The sequence below is a fragment of the Lactuca serriola genome, chromosome 8 (genome assembly GCF_051521515.1).
Source record: "Lactuca serriola cultivar US96UC23 chromosome 8, Lser_US96UC23_V15, whole genome shotgun sequence".
Taxonomy (NCBI): Eukaryota; Viridiplantae; Streptophyta; class Magnoliopsida; order Asterales; family Asteraceae; genus Lactuca; species Lactuca serriola.
This window is the reverse complement of record NC_136415.1, coordinates 248510730-248518498: the sequence shown is the minus strand read 5'-3', so window position 1 is coordinate 248518498 and position 7769 is coordinate 248510730. Positions and strand designations below refer to the sequence as shown.

At 33.7% G+C, this 7769-nt stretch overlaps 1 long non-coding RNA gene across 6 annotated transcripts; it reads left to right on the top strand.

The window, feature by feature from the left end:
* Window positions 1-1527: 1527 nt before the first annotated feature.
* LOC145069065 (uncharacterized) lies at window positions 1528-6907 on the top strand. 6 transcript variants are annotated; one of them, XR_013689259.1, is made up of 10 exons: window positions 1532-2404; window positions 2755-2804; window positions 2895-2916; window positions 3066-3266; window positions 4564-4608; window positions 4732-4786; window positions 5003-5122; window positions 5225-5287; window positions 5770-5846; window positions 6763-6907. It is a non-coding gene; the product is annotated as an uncharacterized LOC145069065 (long non-coding RNA). The 6 variants fall into 6 exon arrangements; XR_013689260.1 differs by having other exon boundaries at window positions 1528-2404; window positions 2895-2980; window positions 4564-4786; XR_013689263.1 differs by having other exon boundaries at window positions 1529-2404; window positions 3182-3266; window positions 4564-4786.
* Window positions 6908-7769: the final 862 nt, after the last annotated feature.

Sequence of the window (7769 nt, the reverse complement as noted above, 5' to 3'; positions counted from 1 at the left end):
TTTTGTTGTGAATCTTAGGTTGGTCATTCGTTATAACTTGGATTTTAGTGTTCTTTATATTTCTGAAAACCTTGACATGACAACTATCATTTTAGGCATCCCAGTAGAGACTTTTGAACATTTTATTTTTGACGCTAATTTCATTATATAAAAAAAGATTACAATTCTTGACTTTTTAGGTCATTACATTGATTCGAAATATCGGGCTGTCACAAATAGTTTTTAGCTTATTAGTTTATTGCTTATTTTCTTATTGTGGTGGGAATAAACATTTTTTTAAAATATGTTTGGATTAGCTTATTGCGGTGGGAATAAGCAATAAGCATTTTAAGTGTTTGGCAAACAAAACAGCTTACATGAGTAAAATGATCAACAAGCAATAACCAATAACCAATAAGTATTCCTCCTCTTGCTTATTAAAATCAGCTTATTCCTACCGCAATAAGCTGATTTTTAAAGACTCCTATCCAAACACTTAAATTTGCTTATTACGGTGGGATTAAGCAATAAACAATAAACAACTTATTTTTTCCCTGTCTAAACACCCCCTTTTGTTTCGAAAAAGTTTCCAGATTGCCTACAACTTTAGCTTTGCTTCAAACACCAAGTTGTAGAAGGAAGTCCTTTCCCCTTTGACTAGGTTTTTTTGTATGTACCTTAATTCCCATTTTTATCCCTCTTTTTTTTTGTCTTGTTATTTTTTTTATCCATTTTTTGTTCTTTGTTTTTTTTTTTTGTTATTTTTGTTTTTAATATTTTTATATTATTATTATTAACATTCAAAATATATTTTTTGTTTGTTCGTATTATTTTTGTGTTATTTTTTTTTTCATTCAGATAGATATCACCGTGTTACTTTTTTCCGTTAAGACTATCCATGTATTATTTTTGCATTCGGATTATCCTCATATTATTTATTTCGTTCCGACTATCCTTATATTGTTTTTCCGTTCCGACTATCTTTGTATTATTTTTTCGTTCGGACTATTCATATATTATATTTTTCATTTATACTATCTGTTATGTTATATTTTTGTTCCGACTATCTTTCTGTCATTGTTTTTCTCCTGGCTACCCTTTATTGTTTTTTCCGGTCTGATTATCCCCACATTATTTTTTTTCGTTTGAACTACCGCTGTTTTATTTTTTGTTCCAATTATCTATGTGTTGTATTTTGTTTCGACTATCTATGAGTTATTTTTTCGTTTGGACTATTTTTGTGTTATTTTTTCTTTCATTCAGACTATTAATGCAACATCTAACCAAATCAATTATTTAAAATATTATATATATATATATATATATATATATATATATATATATATATATATATATATATATATATATATATATATATATTAAAGTTGTGGACCTGTTAGGATTAGTAAAGTTTCAAAGGGTTGACAGAAATGGTCCTTATAGTCTATATGTATATGTTCAAAAACGTTTTTTTCTGCTTTTGTTGGTTTTTTTGTCATTGTTTATATTCTTAATAGACACGTGTTAGCAATCTACCTTGTCTTTGTCTTTATCTGGCTTAGCTTCTCGATTACACCACTATTCTTTACTTTTCCTTTCGTTTCGTATATGCCCACCGCTCCAATTTGGTCATCACAACCACTTCTTTGATCGTTACCGGAACCCCGTTTTGGAAATCACGGTGGGCGTGGCGACAGCTAGACCAATGGAGACGCTACGACTGGCAAACGGTCGGGAAGGGTTTTCGAACGCCGCAGTGGAGCCGGACGCGGTTCAGTCGTCCCTTCTGTTTCTCATCTCACGATTGCAGGTACGAGATGTTGCTAATCCATCATGACCTACCGATGGGTCTGTTGGTTTCGTCTGATCAATCATCGGGAAATCAACGAGGGTAGGGCGGCGATTGTTACCTGCGATGGTAGGACCAGCGGCGGCGGTAGATGGAGGTCTGTGGCGGCAGCAGCAACAACTACAGTAGTGGCGACATTTTTTGGTGGTGGTGTGGAAGGGGCTGCTCCGGTGGCCTTCTGCTGCTTTTGTTTCTGGTTAAATTCATCAGAAAATCGAGTGGGGAAAAGGAGGGACTCGGAGGCGGTCAGAATTAGATAATGGATCTTTCTAAAACTTGATCCTTCAGCCATCGATTCTAGATCACCATGACCACCAGGAGGAGCAGTCGCCGTCGTACCTTTCTCTACCTCCAATGTCGGAATTCGACTTCTTTCTTGATGACGATGAAGATGGCTCCATCAGCCATACCCTTCGGTTTTGCGCTTCAACAAAAATAGCATTTTCTCAGCATTTCAGAAACAGGGTATATGGTCGACTGGAAAGAGTCCTCGGAGGCCGCTCATGTGCTTTGTGTCAGTCTACAACACCTCCCTCCACCCAACACAATACAGTGACGAAGTGGTAAAAATATGAGGTAAAGAATTGCATATCTATTCATGCTTCTAGGTAATCCGTATTGAGTATTTAGTGATTTTGATTTTGATTTAAGATTTCCCCCAAAACCTAAATTGAAATGATGACTCAATAGCTTAATATAACATGTTTGATTTACAATTCCGGAAATCTGTAGGTCTTACGTGTTTCATTTTACACATAAGAAATATTGATTTTGTCATTTTTTTTTCGGATATACAAACCTGTTTATGTTGATATTTGAGACACCCACTACCCGATGAAATGTTTCACCCAGGTTTTTAAATTTTCATTCTCAATCATCTTTTCAAGCCGGAACCAACTAATTTGTTGGTGGAAATGGTGGTGCAGGTAGAGGTTCATCAATGAAAGAGAGCTAATTGAGTGATGTTCTTGATAAGGTACTACAAATACAATATCTACTTTCATAAATACAATTCCTTTTTCCACTCTTCATATCCTGATAAATTTGTTGTTGTTGTTGTTTACAGAAATGAAAATAGAAGACCAAAGGTAGTACTACTATGAGTTCTTTCATTATACAAGATTAGTGAAACCTACAATCCTTCATTCTTAGGTTACTATATATGATATATCATTACCTTTTGTTTCTATTAGACTGATATTACCAAAATAGCCCTAAGATTTTCTATGGTAAACAGCTAAGGAATCTGGTATGGGCTACCTCAAAGCATGATGTGTATCTCATGTCAAACTATTCGATCATGCATTGGTCATCATTATCACAAAGCTTGACTGAGATTCTAAACTTTTATAGACACGTGGCAGCTACTGGTGTTTTTGTCAACAAGATGAGGGACAAAATAAACAACTCACAGATGCTTCCCTAAAATTCATTACTGGTATTATTATTATCATCATTATTATTATATATCTCCGACAAAACTGCAAAAATGGTCTCTGTGGTGTGCATTTTTTTTTGGGGTTTTAATCCAAACTACGACTTTTTTTAGATTGGTGGTCCTTTTGGCCATGTTTGTATGTAGATTTGGTCCCTCATAAACATGTTGATCAGATTTTAGATTGGTGGTCCTTCTGATCAACAGAAGCATTCAGTGAAAGGAAGGCGGAGGTCGTCGGTGGAAAGGCAGCAAAGGTAATCGGTAGAAGTGGAAGCACCGCTGGGATTGAAAGAAAGAACTAGGGAGGGATGATGGGGTGGCTTAGCTTTGATAAGAGAAGAAGAAATATGGAAGGAGGTTCGATCGAGTGTATGGGTTTGTGACGGGGAAAAAGAAAAATGGAGAGCTCCAATTGTTGTCTATGTACAACACTCCTCCACTTCTTCATCCTCTAATTGAATTGCACACGCTTCCTCATATGTTCAATCCAGCAATGGTGGAGATGTTGGAAGCTTGATTTTTAAAGATCTCAGTCTGATTGCAGGGAGATCTTGGCATCACTGTAGATCTATGGACATGATGTGGTGGTATTACGAAGGAAGATACAAAGAAGATGAATTAGTCTTGGTAAAACGAAAAAGGATGGGGGTATACGGTGGAGAGAGAGAGAGAGAGAGAGAGAGAGAGAGAAAGAGAAGTGGGCCCATTTTTATATTTAATAATAATATTATTAAAAAGTGAAAAATAAATTCATTAAGGGTATAATAGTCTTTTTAGTTTGGACAGGGACCAAAACTGCAAACAAACTAGCTCAAAAGGACCATCAACCCAAAAAAGTCGAGATTTGGACTAAAACTCCAAAAAAAAATGCATACTACGGGGACCATTTTTGCAAATTTGTCTATATCTCCTTAAAATTTAGATCAAAGGGACATTATAAAATATTTGAAGATACTACTACACAGAAGGTAAGTGTTGTTTGATAAAAAAACAAACCCATCTATAGGTGTTTGACCAACTATCATGTATAATTAAAAAAAAAAAAAAAAGACTCATCCATAAGTGTTTGACCAATTATCATGTTTAATTTAATGTTAATTTTATTGTTACGAATTATCATCTTATAAAATAAACTTGTTTCACATTCTGATGTTGTATGCTTCAACATTGTTTACTGTTGCAAAGAATGTAAATCTCACACTCATTGACACAATTTACAACCTATCATCTTTTTTAATCTTATGTTTTGACGTTACAAATTATTTTAATTTAAATCATTTTTCATCCATTTTTTTAGGGGAATACTATCATGAACAGTGGATTCCTGATGTGGTGTTAAGCGGTAAAGGGATTCGCATACTTACTATAATGAATGTTGATATAATGTTCAAATGCAAAATTGGCGGGATGTTTATAATTTTGTTTTATTTTTTTTTTTTTCCATTTTTTCATAATTTTGCCGTAGGAGTTTACTGAAAGTGTAATGTGGCATGGATTTCAATTGAAGATTTCAAGCAATGGTAAAAAGAAATTCGTTTTCATACTTTTTTAGTGCTATGCTTTTTGCTTCGAATTTCTCCTTTTTTTGACTTTTTCTCTCGCTACCAATTTGGAAAACATTTAGGTCAGAGTTCCTTTTCCGTATATAATTCTCTTGAATTTTCGTAAGAGTTATAATTATTATTCGCATTCTTAGCTTTTTTTTAACTTCCTTTTTTTATTTATATGAATAACAGATAACAAAAAGACATTCCTAACGACAAAAAAACCACAAATTGTTTTTACCACCATGAACAACTGAGTATGATCTCGCATTTCAACCATTGGTTTGGAAATGAAGAACTTCATTTTTTCAGGTTGACCTTTCATTTTTTACTTTTCTCTTCTTATCATGTGTTCTTTATCAGGTTATTCTTAAGCACATCTAACACGTATACATTATTATTTCTGCGTCACAGCAGGTTGAAGACCACCTTACCTGACTTTTGCTAAACTGGAAGGTGATTTCAAACGACAATCAGGTAAGAAGCTTTTTTATTTTCTATGTACCTTTCTTAAATAGAATTCTTTGGCTCTGTATCTCCATTTTCTCTTTACCTTTACGGGACTGATTTATTTTGTTTGTGCCTATTTTTCATAAGTTTTTTCCTATAAAGGTTAAGGAGTTTTTTTTTTATTTATTTTCAAACAGGAATTAAAAGGACACATATGAATATTTTTGTAGACTGAGACTGTTATGTAGAAATGGTAGTGACAATGAAAGAAGACTGTTTCTTTTTCTATAACGATTTGGCTTACACGTTGTATTGTTGCCAAATGGTACTATAAAGACCGTTATATTTCAAATTTGCTATTCAATACAAGAATTAGCAATATACTTTATAATTTATTTGTTTATTGTAGCGTTACTTCTGTTTAAGCAGACTTTTAATTTTATTGGTAATATATTATGTATTTTTAATATTTCAAGAAAAAAAATTCCTAATTATTTGCTTTGAATCAGGGTAACCCGACGGTGGATCTCAAGGCTACTTACCCTAGGTCTTTATGCAATGTTGCTCATGCCCAATTTCTTCCTGGGTGTGTTTTTTTGTTAACCTTTTCTCTTTGATAGATTTTCCATATAATAAATTCAGATATTAATCGTGTTTTGGAAGTAAAATTTGATTATTATACTTTTCTTTACAATTTTACATCAATATTCCTTTTCTAATTTATCTTTCTTTTATTTACTCTAATCATATATTCTTTATATATGCAACAAGAAAGAAAAAGAAAACAAACCTCGGGCTCTAACTATACTTGCCGAAAAACGAAGCTAGCCCAAAGCCAATTTTTGGATTTGCGCAAAAAAATAAAAACTCAGTCTCGATCATTTTACCCTAATCATATATTCTATTTATTGGTAGAGAATGGATAAAAAATAAGAGATATCGTTGTCGCATGATGGCATAATGATTGATATGTTGATGCGGATTTTGTCAAAAACCGTACAAAATTCTCTTTCGAATCAATAAAAAAAGACGTTGAACGCATTTATTATCCCTGGTAATTTGTTACAAAAAATATTTGTTATAATTCATATATTTACTGAAAAATATGTATACAATAAATGAAGTACAATGGAAAAAAAGTACATTGCTATAAAGTCCACTTACAGCAGCAATGCAAATTCATTCTCCAATGGTTCATTTTTATGTTGTAGATTCTGTTTCTTTTCGATCTAACGGGGGATTGTAATTTCATTCGTGTAGGAAATTTTCAAATAGTTGAATTTATTGATATGAAGAAACTAATCTGATGTTTAAGTTCATTTTGTGTATAAAGTGTTGCTAATATGACACAGCTCAAATATTTTTGTGTGAATCTCATCTTAATATCTAATTTAATTAATACAACCTGTACTCACAATCTTATATGTAGCATGGGGATTTTTTTTTACTATTTCAGTCAAGTTAACTATTTACGTTTATTGTCTGGCTTTGTCATGTGTTAGGTACACACCGGAGAGAAAAAAACTTGACCTTTATATGAAGAACATTATTAAAGATGGCAGGAAAGAATGGGCGGTTAAAAGCAACATACATTTATTTGTACATTGAAAATTTATTTTATAGCATTGTCTTTCAATTATATGATCATTCAGACATTGGTTTACTTAGAGAAATTAAATATCCTGCTACTTTTGTTCCTACAAATCCTCCTACCCAATTAAATGATGACATATGTCATATTAGTTTACTAAAATATCATAAATTTTTATGCCAAATTTAAACTTTCAAGCATAAATAAAACCAAATAGTAACAGTTTACAAAACATTTTCTATCAATATCCATCAAAGTGTCCCAAAACAAGATCACAAGGATGAGGAGCGGTACGGTCACGCCTTTGCCTTACCATAATCTCCTCCTTAAGTACCTGAAACAATAAACTGCAAACTGTAAGCCCGAGGGCTTAGTGAGTTACCCCGAAAATACCAATACCACACTGAAATACCAAATCTGTAACCATAATTCAACAACATACATACTGCGCCGTTGGCCTGACTGGACCGCCCTAAAGGGCCTACAGTCTACTGAATCTTCATCGAGGTGACTCGTCGAGTTCCTCCGATTCTTGATCACACTTCTAAGCCACCCGTCGAGTTTCCTTCATGCAACTCGACGGATACACACGCATACATATCCTGGAGAAAACTCATCCGAATCGCCGAGTTGTTCATACAACTCGCCGAGTCTATGACAATCTTCATCTGACTCGCTGAGTTGCTCATCCAACTCGTCGAGTTCAAGGCTATCTTCATACGAGTCGCCGAGTCAACCTTGCGACTCGCCGAGTTTCTTCAGCCCTTAAGCCATAAAGACTCATTTAAGCCATGTAATGGCTCCAAATTACAGATCCAAGCTTCTAGAGCATGATTTTCACGTAAAGTTGCAAACTTTACGTGTATGAATTGCTAAAAAGGCTCTTAATGGCAATTCTAAGCTCTTAATGGGGTTTCA